General features: G+C 40.3%; 1 long non-coding RNA gene across 1 annotated transcript; it reads right to left on the bottom strand.

The window, feature by feature from the left end:
- Positions 1-10,139: 10,139 nt before the first annotated feature.
- LOC122677241 lies at positions 10,140-11,516 on the bottom strand. Its single transcript, XR_006335734.1, has 2 exons — positions 11,351-11,516; positions 10,140-10,660 (listed from the first exon to the last, which is right to left on the bottom strand). It is a non-coding gene; the product is annotated as an uncharacterized LOC122677241 (long non-coding RNA).
- Positions 11,517-12,669: the final 1,153 nt, after the last annotated feature.

The following is a 12,669-nucleotide window of genomic DNA, read 5'->3' as shown; positions in this document are numbered from 1 at the left end:
CTCTGACAACAATAGTTGTTGTTTCCCTTGATGATCGAGACTAGGATTTACTAACCTCACATATCTTAACCCCTACCCACAGTTTTTTTAATCTCGCGTTCCTCACACCATGCCCCAGTGGTCTCTAGGCTTTTCTTGACAATTAAATGACTTGGGGCCACAAAGTCTTATCTTGTTTTTCTAGTTTTCTAGTTTCTAGTGTTGGCCGTCTCATGCCAGGTGTGTTTTCACATGGCTCCATTCATGGACTTCGAGAGGACAACTTGATCTTTCAGTTTTCTAGGCCATAAGGGCACAAGTTGAGATCCTTTGCTGAAGCTCTACTTTTGCAAATTTATACACTGATCTGGTCTCCGCAGCCACATGACCATGAGCAACTTGTAATCTGCTAGAAACTCAAATTCCTTTCTTCTCATTATCTTCAAAATTGACTTACTGTCTCGGCTGTATCCATACATAAAGAAGATTTTCCTCTAATACTCTGCAAATATCCTATGCCACTTTACAATAGTTAATTCAAATTACTCTATCAGGCCATTTTTTTTTTTTTTGAAATGACATTTAGTGTGTTTTCAGACATTCTTAGTATACTCAGGGAATGAAGCTCCACGAGTCGCCGACCCTGCCATTCAATCCATGGATATTTTTCTCTAAACAAATAAACTAAGCATGACATAGACCCCATATTTATTAGTATAATTATTTGAAACCCAGCAACCCTTCAGCTAATACTAAGCACTAAACCGTCCATGGGGGACCTTGAGTGCCCTGGGTATGCAGACGTCTATAGGCACCGGTACCTATGACATTAAATATTTCCCAACCACCCTGAAGATCAGATAACTAACACTGCTGTAATTAGCGACAAAAGCTATACTGGCCTCAACATTTTGCTATGGAAACAACAAAATGTCTAATATAAGGCACATGACATAATCTGTTACCAAGTCCAAGCTTGCTCTGCTCGCTGCAGTGAATCTGAGATGAGGTGTCTAGCCTAGGAAAATGAAAAAATGAAAGGAAAAATGTCCGTTTTCACCCAGGAATCAAACCCGAGTCTCCTGCATTGCAGGCAGATTCTTTACCGACTGAGCTATGAGGGAACCCGTCTAGACGAGGAAGGGACTTTATTTAGGAACCCGCTGGCTGAGACAATGGCAAGCTAGTGCCTCAAAATAATCATCTTGCTGGGGCCTAGTTGCCAGGGTCTTTTATGGATCAGAAATGGGGTGCAGGTAAGGAAACAAAGTAAAAGACTACTCAATCCTTGCAAATGTCCCCTAGTATGGCAAGCCTCAGGCGGGGGAATGTGTTAGATTCACTTCCTTACAGTCCTTCACAGATAGGCAGCTCAGGTTATCTCCCAAAGGCAGCCCATTACTTATGCTTACAATAACAAAGGTGGCAAGATGAGGGTTAAAATCACAGAAGCTGATCCAGCATCAATTCAAAATTAACTCTTCCTGGTTACAAGATTTAAGGATGTGAGCCCCATGTATATGATAAGTGGTTAATTTCCAAAGTATGTAAGAAGCTCCTACGACATAATAGAAAAAAATTTAACAACCTTAATTTTAAATAGGTAAGGGACATGATTAGAGCTTTCTTTAAAGAAGACATATATATATATAAAACCAGTCATCAATTGAGAAAGACATAGTGGCTATAATGTTGGCTTTAAACCAGTAATAGAGGGTTCAACAAGAACAGGAGTTTAAAATTAATACTAATCACCAGGGAGATGCAAATCAAAACCACAATGATATATCACTTCACACCTGAAGAATGATTATCATCAAAAAATCAAAATAACAAATGTTGGTGAGATGATGGAGAAAAAAGAACCCTTGTACCTCGTAGTGGGATGGCAAAATTGTGTAACCATTTTGAAGAATATGAAGGTTACTCAAAAAGTTAAAAATAGAAAAAATAGAAGTATCATAAATTTTTCCCATTCTACATCTAAACTATTTACCCAAAATAACTTAAATCACAGTCTCAAAGACATATTAGCACTCCCAAGTTCACTGGAGCAGTACTCACAAGAGCCAAAATGTGGTAACAACGTAAATGTTCATCAACAGATGCATGGATAAATAAACTGTAGTATACACATACAAAGGATTATTATTCCATCCTGAAAAGAAGGAAATGCTGTCATAATGGACAGCATGAACTAACCTGGAAGAGATTATGCCAAGAAAAATAGGCCAGAAACAGACGGACAAGTACCACAGGAATCCACTTATGTGAGGAATCGAAAACAGTCAATCTCACGGAGTAAAGAATAGAATAGTAGTTGCCAGGAACTGGCGGAGGATGGGCATGGAGTAAAACAGGGTGTTGCTAATCAATAGGTACCGTGAAAGGAAAATCTCTATTGCCAAATCAATAAACAGGAAAAGTCACAGCCATCAGCGATTTCTGGCCTCCACATGTGAATGCGGGCTCCCAAAGCTCAGTCCAGCAGATGCCGCCACCGCCATCGTGATATTGAGGAGCTGGGGGACACAAGGAGCAGCCATCTGCCAAAGCTGCCACTGCTTCAGGGGAACAAGGAAACAGGATTGGGCCCAGAGAGCTGAGGTACAGACGAAAGAAATGAATTCAGTGAGCCCAGAGGCTTGGCTCTTCCCATGCATACAATGCTAAATTCCTTCATTTGATATCTGATCTTTGACGTTCAGACTGCCCGCTCCCTTTGCTGTAAATTTGTATGTAGCCTGACTCCCACTCCCATGTTCCAAGGGGAACAGTTTTCTCAGAGGTACTGAGATGCTGTCTCCTAGGCTTGGAGTCCTAATCTTTCCCACCAAATAAAATAAACGTCTACTGTCAGGTTGTGACAATATTTTTTAGTTGACAGCCTAAAATTCCAGTCCTGAAAGGTGTATCAGTTCTAGAGATCTGCTCACAACATCAAGACTGTGTATAACAACACTGTGTCATACACTTCAAATACTGTTAAGAGGATACACCTCATGTAAAGTGTTCCTAACACAATAAAACTTTTTTTAAAAAGTAAATTGATAGAGCCACTATGGAGAACAATATGGAGATTCATTAAAAAACTAGGAGTAAAACTACCAAATGGCCCAGCATATGCCCTGAGAAAACCATGATTCAGAAAGTCCTGTGTACCCTAGTGTTCATTGCAGTGCCATTACAATAGCCAGGACATGGAAGCAACCTAGATGTCATTCAACAGATGAGTGGATAAAGATGCTGGGGCACATATATACAATGAAATATTACTCAGCCAATAAAAAGGAACAAATCTGAGTCAGTTGAATTGAGGTGGACAGGCCTAGAGCCTTTCACTCAGAGTGAGCTAAGTCAGGAAGAGAAAAACAAACATTGTATATTAACACATATGTATGGAATCTAGAAAAATAGCACTGATGAACCTCTGTCAAGGGCAGGAATAGAAATGCAGGTGTAGAAAACAAACTTGTGAACACAGTGGGGGAAGGAGAGGGTGGAAGAAATAGAGACAGTAGCATTGAAATACATGCATTGCCGCGTGTAGAATAGATGACTGATGGAAAGTTGTTTTATAGCTCAGGGACATTAGCCTGGTGCTCCGTGACAGCCTAGAGGCCTGGGATGGGTGGCAGTGGGATGGAAGTGAGGCTCAAGGTGGAGGCGATATATGTGTACTTAGCGCTGATCCACATTGTTGCATGGTAGAAACCAACAGAACATAGTACAGCAATTATCTTCCAATTAAAAATAAATTTAAAACTTATATATGTCAGCTCTAATAGGTAGAAAAACTAATACTTATGAATAACGACTCAAAATAACTAATCAAGAATGTCAAAAATACTCCAAATCTTATAAAGAATAGCACTGTGTAGACTAAGGGCCACCTCGCTAAGACCTCTGCCCTGCTCCTCTCTTTCTTCTAGCTGTTATCGCTGCTAATTAGAAGGAGTGAGTTTGAAGGCACTTTAAGAATCCATATCTTTTTACTAGTAACAGAGGTCTTCCTTCTCCACTGCCTGAGAGAAGATTTCACAGCTTGTGCTCTTTCCTGAAAGAAGACTGTGTAGCATCTGCTATGTTTCTATCTTGACTGGATTGAGGTAGTTCAGAAAAAAGTCAGTGGCGTAAGCTGGGTATTTGAAGAGGTAGGGACTTCTTTAGATTGAGTCCTGTTCCTAATCTCTTTCTCAGTCTCTCAGAGAACCAAAATGAGGACAGCTGTTCCTGCCTAGTCCTCTGAGACTCCACAATAGAGTCACCAGGATCACTACTAGGAGACAGACATCCTTCAGGAATCCTGGAAGGAACAGGAAAGTCTTGGCATGGATTAGGTGCTTTCACAACATTCTTTTCATGACAGAGTCTTAGGAACTAGGTGGTACCTGCTGGAGTAAGAGAATTATCTAAGGAATATGTGACTTAGAGCAGTTCTACCAACATAATTTTATACTTGCTTTTCTTTCTTCATGAATTGCTAATGGATTCCAAGATATCTGTACCAATAAATTCTATGGGTTGTCACATATGTTTGGTAAGTTGAAGGAGGATTAGGCTTTCTTAAGAAAAATGTGCTTTTGAGGTTGCTGACTTAGAAAGAGGGATAATTAGATCTTGATAACAGAGAAAGTGACTAAAGGACAAATGGTTCTCATTCTTTCCAAATAATGGATATTTTTTCATATAATAGATATTTTCCATTTTACAAATGGAAGCATTTGTAGCAAACTGAATCTCTGAGTCTCTCTGAAAATCATGTAATATCTACATGAGAGTTTGCTAGATTTTACTTAGAAACTAGTAATAGTGGTTATCTAGGAGAGAAGCTGACTGTCTGGGAAATGAGTAGAAGAGAGGCTAAGTAAACCATGAGGCAGAAAAGAAATCATCAACAAATATGCATGTTCAAAGAGTTAAAGAGCAGTGCCTCTAAAATTCCAAAGGAACATATTTTTTGAACCTACAATGTTACATGTAGCCAAACTATTAGTCAAATATGAATAAAATATTACAAAATCCACAAATATATTTTCTGATGTAGCTTCTTGAGGTTTTGTTCCAACAAAACAAAGGTAAAAACCCAAATTGAGAAAGACTCAAAAAAAAAAAAAAAATAGAAAAAAAAGCTATGATATAATTGAGCGTAATAAGAGAATGAAAGCCCTAGCGTGAGAAGTGTAGGGGAAACCTACAAATCAACAAGATTCTACTGAGACACTTTTTCAAAGGTACCAGAAATTATATTTCCAATTGGAAACTGTGTCTAATATGAAGACAGAAAGAATGACAGGCCAGTTAATTTAAAGATATACAGTAGTCAATTCTGTGGTAATAATTGATTATCAATCTACTCTCTGGAATAGAAAAAAAATGTATGTGTAGACATTGCTATTCACAGCATAACTACTACACATACTACACACATATTACATTGAACTTGAATAAAATTATTTATTTTTTAAATGGAGGGTGATTGCTTTACAATGTTGTGCTGGTTTCATACAGTAACATCAGTCAGCCACAGGTATGCATATGTCTCCTCCCTCTTTGACCTCCCTGCCACCTCCCGCACTGTCAGGAAGCATTTAACAAGAGGCTTCCTGTGTGCTGTTTTGGATCTGTCAGGAACCCTCTGGCCCTTATTGATTCCTGAATAGTCAGGAATTAAGAGGAGAGGCACGCCTTTCCTGGGGCTGAGGAATCCAGGCATTTCTCATTACAGTGATAAGTACCCTCTTCCTTTTTATGAGCCAAATGATAAAAGGTGATCGTTTGCAACTCTCTCTCTTTGATAGGGATTATCTTATGTTTTGTAAGTCTGGAATTTTAATCTTTGTCTTTGCTGAGAATAACCACCTGGTAACACAGTATATATGCCCACGCCAGGTTGATTAAAACACCTTTGCTCCATCAGAGCTTTGGTCCCCGTGTCTTTCTTTCTGTCTTTCTATTCCTTCTTTCTGTCTTTCTCTCTCTCTCTCTTTCTGGCTAATTCCTTGGAGCACGGAGGCCCACTGAGCTCACTTTCTTGCCCTGGCTTCTAAGACCGTCTTGAGAAGGCGCACTGCACCTTCACCCACTCGAGAGGGTGCCTGGTTTGGTGCCTACGTGCAGCAGCGCGAGCCCTAAGAACAGGATTCTATTGGCTTTCCACGTAAACCAAGGGATGTCAACCTCTTTCTCTTACTCTCAGAACCACCAGGTTCCAGTCCATTAAAGAACCAACAAGTGGTATCAGCCTCTTTCTCTCTCTTACTTTCTTATCGTCGACTCTGGACCACCAGGTTCTGGTCCATTAAAGGACCAACACCGCGCCATCCCATCTCTCTAGGTTGTCACAGAGCCCCAGGTTGAGTTCCTTCTGTTATACAGCAAATTCCCACTTTCTTTCTATTTTAGGTATGGCAATGTATATGTTTCCATGTGCCTCTGTCAGTTCATCCCATCCTCTCCTTTCCCCACTGTGACAAGTCTGTTCTCGATGTCTGCATCGCTATTGCTACCTTGCAAATAGGTTCATCAGTGTCATTTTTCCAGATTCCACATACATGCATTAATATATTATATTTGTTCTTCTCTTTCAGACTTACTTCACCCTGTATAACAAGCTCTAGGTTAATCCACCTCACAGCAATGACTTAAATTTGTTCCTTTTAATGTTGAACAATATTTCCTTATATGTATATACCTCAACTTCTTTATCCATTCATCTAGATTGCTTCCATGTCCTGACTATTGTCAATATTGCTGTGATGAATATTGCAAAACACGTGTCCTTTTCAGTTATGGTTTCCTCAGAGTATATGTCCAGTAGCGGGATTGCTGGGTCTTTTGGTAGTTTTATTCCCTAGTTTCTTAAGGAATCTCGATACTGTTCTCCATAATGACTGTATCAGTTTACATTCCCACCAATAGTGCAAGAAGGTTCCCTTTTCCCTTTTGTCTTCAAAGGCTGAGCTCTGAAGAATTGATGCTTTTGAACTGTGGTGTTCGAGAAGACTCTTGAGTGTCCCTTGGACTGCAAGGAGATCCAACAAGTCAATCCCAAAGGAAATCACCCCTGAATATTCACTGGAAGGACTGATGCTGAAGCTGAAACTCCAATGCTTTGGCCACCTGATTCAAAGAGCCAACTCAATGGAAAAGACCCTGATGCTAGGAAAGATGGAAGGCAGGAGGAGAAGGGGGCAACAGAAGATGAGATGGTTGGATAGCATCACCAACTCAATGGACATGAGTTTTTGCAAACTCCAGGCAACAGTGAAGACTGAGAAGCCCGGCCTGCTGCAGTCCACTGAGTTGCAAAGTGTCAGACATTGCTTAATGACTGAACCTCATCAACAGTGTCAAAGAGTGTTCTTCCTATGTTTTCCTCTAAGAGTTTTAGGGATTATGGTCTTAAATTTAGATCTTTAAACCATTTTGAATTTATCTTTGTGTATAGGCTTCCCTGGTAGCTCAGATGGTAAAGCGTCTGCCTGCAATGTGGGAGACCCAGGTTCAATCCCTGGGTTGGGAAGATCCCCTGGAGAAGGAAATGGCAGTCCACTGCGGTACTCTTGCCTGGAAAATTCCATGGATGGAGGAGCCTGGTAGGCTACAGTCCATGGGATCACAAGGAGTCGGAAAGGAATGAGAACCATCACTTTCACTTTTCACTTTCGTGCCTTGGAAAAGGAAATGGCAACCCACTCCAGTTTTCTTGCCTGGAGAATCCCAGGGATGGGGGGAGGCTGGTGGGCTGCCATCTATGGGGTGGCAAAGTCAGACATGACAGAGCGACTTCACTTTGTATGGTGTAGGGAGTTTTCTAATTTCATTCTTTTACATATAGCTGACCATTTTCCCCAGCATCACTTATTGAAGAGACTATCTTTTCTCCTGTGTATATTCTTGCCTCCTTTGTCAAAGATAAGATGTCCATAGTGAATGGATTTATCTGGGCTTTCTATCTTGTTCCATTGGTCTATATTTCTGGTTTTGTACCAGTACCATACTGGCTTGATGACTGTAGCTTTGTGATACTACACATTTTTTAATTCATCTTAGTTATTAACATTTTTAATCACTTTGTCAAGTCCAGATAATCCACCAAGCAATTAATCAAGTCCTGATTTGTAGCACTGTTCAACAATTGTACCTCATAAGCTTGAAAGAACACACAACTTGTAGGGCCAGCAGACTTTAAATTCCCAAAAGAATGAGGAAAAGAGGAACAGGAAGAAGAGAAAAAGAAGATGAAGGAACAGAAGAAGGCGAGGATAAGGAGTGGGAAGAGGAGACAACTTAAGATGCCAAAGCAAAGATCTAATACAGGAAAGACATAGGCTAAATATGGAGCAAACTATAAGATTATCACAACCTTAATGTGAAAAGTACTGCTTCTTTAAGTGGCATAGGGAACAAGACATTAAATTCATAGATTAAAAAGTCACAACACTGACAAGTTATGCTTGTGGGCTGAACAGTTCTGAGGCACTCACAGCAACATCTGATCCTCATTGTGCTTTCTGTGAGCTGACACCGTTCTAAATGCTTTATAAGTATGTATAAATGTAAGGTTCACAAGCTAACCTACAAAATGAGTGCTATTATTATTCCTACTGTTGAAGTGAAGAAAAATGAGACCTTAAAATGAGACACAGAGACCTTAAGCAAATTACCCAAGATCATACAGTTACTAGGCAGCAGAACCATGGGGTGAACTCAGGAAGGCTGGCTATAGGATCTGTGATCCCAGAAACAGGACTGTGGTCACTTCTAGTGGAGAAGGTAGGCGATGCAATTTAATTAGGAAACTTGGGTCTTCTGAAGGGTTGGTAATGTTCTTTTTCTTATCTTCATGTTTGTTGACAATAAAGAGTTCAATCTATAATTATCCACTTCATAAAACAAAGGTTTATGAACTTTCTGAATGTGTTGATCATGTTCTCCTAAAATCAAACAAAATTTTACTTTTTGTTTTCCTTTTTCTTGTTTTTCTTCAACACAAAATTCAGGAGGGAATTGTGTCAATAATATTAGGCCAGAGCCCTGTACAAGAGTACAGAGTCAACCCTCCTAAAAATAAAATCACTTCTTCTTAGCGTAGGAAGCACAACAACAGTAAAATTCTCTATGCATTTTGTTACCTATAAGGTGAGGAAATGAATGGAGTCAACTTCCCTATAAGATGGGAACATTGTTAATAATAGACGTACTTTTCATATAGTCACTCTCATAAAATAAATTTTTGCTTTGCAAAAGAATTAATTTATTCCTCTGCCCTTTTAACCATTTTCAAAAAAATGTCTTTAAAAGATCATATGTACTTTCAGTTAAAAGAAAACAGATGTGATAGTAGAGAATTACATAGAAAGTTGAGACTCTGAACTTCAGCATTGAATGGATGGAAAACTCTGAATAAATTATCAAAACCTTTGATACATCTTTCAGATTAAATGTCTTTGATCCCATTTGGAGACATTGTCTCTTTGATGACTGTTCTCCCTGCAGTTACTCTGCCCTGCCTCAGCACTCACCATCTCCTCTCACTGGTACAGTGTACCCCAGATACTCAAGGCTCACTCTTCTATTCACTCAAGTCTTTGCCCTAAAAGCCATTTTGGAAGAGCTTGTCTACACAGTTGTCTCTAACATAACCCCATGCATCACTATTATTTGCCTTGTATGTGCACGTGTGTGTGTGTGTGTGTGTGTGTGTGTGTGTGCAAAATCATTCAAGAATTTAGATGGAAAAAGGGCTTTAGTCACCATCCTCATGTCCCTAGCACATAACAGACTGCCTGGCTTGTGTTAATAATTAGGAAACTTTTGTGAATAAATTAATTTCTATGAGTACACTGGGTTGAATAGATTCTTGCCTACTGGTTTTACAAATAAGGAACCTGAGACTGAGAGGATTCAATTCTTTTCAGGGTCTTCAAAGTAGACAAAGATAGAAACAAGTCTGAAACCAATGACAGAATTCTATGATGGATCCAATCCAAAAGACATATTTCAGGCAAAGCTGAACTCAGAGATGGAAAAGTCTAATTCTGATAAGTCAATGAGAATGCAAAGGAACACTCAGAAGAATACTTGTAGTTGACAGAAGAGAAGAAAAACACTATATGCAAAAAACAAACAAAGAAACGAAAGAAAGAAATACATAATGGGCTATGAATATGCTTTATTGGAGCAGCAAAAGAATAGATACACTAGTGGCTCACGAGATAGAGATCACAATGCGGATTACAGACAGGAACATGGCAAAGAGAGATCAAGTGATGATCCTGCTGATCTTTTTCCAACAGAACGTTGCTACATTCCAACATAGTGTCAACTTTAGGAACAAAGCCTTTTCTCTGTCAGCTGTGGGTTCAGGAGGGAGATTAAGGAAGATGCAGTCCGTCACCATGGCCGAAGGGAGGACAATGGAAGAGCCTGGATCTTGGTGCCTTTACTTTCACTTGGGTGGACACTTCTGCTTGCATGGTGGGCATGGTGGCCCAGGAGGGCATTTCTGCTGGCTCACTGGAGGTGGGCATGGATGAGGTGGGCAAGGCTCATGGGACTTCTGTGTGCACACTTTTGGAGGAGGATGGCAGGGCTCCTTGACCTGATGGTGATGCTGCTGATGCTGATGTGGATGCGGATGATGGTGGTGAGACATCCTTCCTGGGTCTCAAGGAATCTGAAATAGAAACAGACAACATCGTTCATAACAGAGAGTCCAAATGGTAGAACATTTAGCTGCGCCAACAACCCTCCCATCACTAAGGACTCTTCTGGATTCCTAATACAGTCTTTATGGTTTTTAATAAATAGCTTCTTACCCTTCTTTTTTAGTATCTCTTGCCCTCAGACCTTCAGTCTTTTCTGGTTAGTCTCTCCTGCCACCACTTTCTAAAACAAGATTACCTACACAGGTGTTGTACGAATACAATCATACTCTCAAGAAGAATCTGGATAATAAACTTGTAGCCAATCCCCAAACAAATCTCTACTTATTTCTCCCATGCGGTCTTGGTTGCTGGTCAAGCTGACCTGACTGTTGGCTTCTGAGGAGAAATGCAGAGGCCCAAACTAGGCATTCAATGGTATTGAGTGCTGAGAAGGGTGCTTTTGGAACTAATGTATGCTGTGCTATAGCACTGTATCTCATCTCCCTTACTCTCTCTCAGGTTAAGACTGTGCCTCTGACTCCATTTTCTCCTCACGTTTAAGATCACATTCATGACCAAATACCAAAAATTTACCCTTAAATCCTCATTATCTTCTTTGTCCCATACAGAGCACTAATTGCTTCCATTAAAGCCACTTCTACCCCCAGATTGAACCCTACCACTCAAGTTCCCAAAAGGTCTCTAAGAGTTGTGCTCACCAGAGGCTCCAAAGAAGACCTTTGACCGTCACGACAATGACAGCCCTGTGATGGAGACTCCTTTTATAAGGACCAGGCAGCTCCACCCAGGGGGACCATCCCAGGACTGGCATGATGCACTTGTTTCCCACCCAAAATACCATGCGCTTGCAATCTCAAAAATAAATTGCCCCAGTCGTACTGATATCTCAGTTCCCTTGTCCATGGACTTCCTCACCCTTCAGTGAGGAATTATAGAGTGATTCATTTGAGACTTTGTCTCATACTTCCCCTACCAGTGTCATGCACCATTTAGGAAATATGAGGAATGCTTGAGAATGGTGCTATTCTTCCATAGTTAGAGACGTTGCTTCCCCCTCTTGCCAGCTCCCCAAGCATCTGGTACATAAAACTTTCTACCCCATTCCATTTCATCTGTCAGCACCTGGTTTTTTGTCCATTGATGACTTAGACCAGGGTTTACTAATGCACCAATTTTAACCTACCTACAGTTTTTCTAAACTCATCTTGTACTGTATATTACTTCTTAACAATTAAGTGACATAAACCTGGCCACAAAGTCTATCTGGATTTTTTAATGCAAGCAGTCTCATGTCAGATGTGCTTTCACATGGTTCCATACACGGACTTGAACAGGACAATATGATCCCTCAGTTTTTTAGGCCATAAATCACCAGCTCTGGCCCCTTCCTGAAGCTCTACTTTTGCAGGTTTATACACTGATCTGAAGTCTGCAGACCCATGATCTGAGTCATTTGTGGTCTTCTAGAAACCCAAATTCCTCTCCTCTCATTATCTTCAAAATGAACTCAGTGTCTGGGCTATACCCATTTAGAAGTTTTTCCACTAATACTCCCTAAGTATCTTGCACTTCTTTCCCCTACAGCAGTGAATTCAATTGACTCTATCAGGTCCTTTATTTTAAATGACAGTGTGTTTTCAGACATTCTTAGTACACTCAGGGAATGAACCTCCATGAATCATTGATTCAACCATTCAATCCATTGGGTATTTTTCCTTAAATAAGTAAAAGATGGGTGGCATAGAACCCATGATAATTTATTAGTATAATTTGTTGACCGACAGTAACACTTCAGCTAATAATATTTACTAAGCCTTTCAGGGGAAAACTTGAGTACCTTGGATATCAGTTCAGTTCAGTTCAGTCCAGTCACTCAGTCATGTCTGACTCTGCGACCCCATGAAACTGCAGTACCCCAGACTTGCCTGTCCGTCACCACCTCCCAGCACTTGCTAAAACGCATATCCATCGAGTTGGTGATGCCATCCAAACCTCTCATCTTCTGTCATTCCCTTTC

This window comes from Cervus elaphus, chromosome 20 (assembly GCF_910594005.1).
Source record: "Cervus elaphus chromosome 20, mCerEla1.1, whole genome shotgun sequence".
Taxonomy (NCBI): Eukaryota; Metazoa; Chordata; class Mammalia; order Artiodactyla; family Cervidae; genus Cervus; species Cervus elaphus.
Note: the sequence above shows the minus strand (reverse complement) of the source record. Positions and strands in the feature narration are given on the sequence as shown.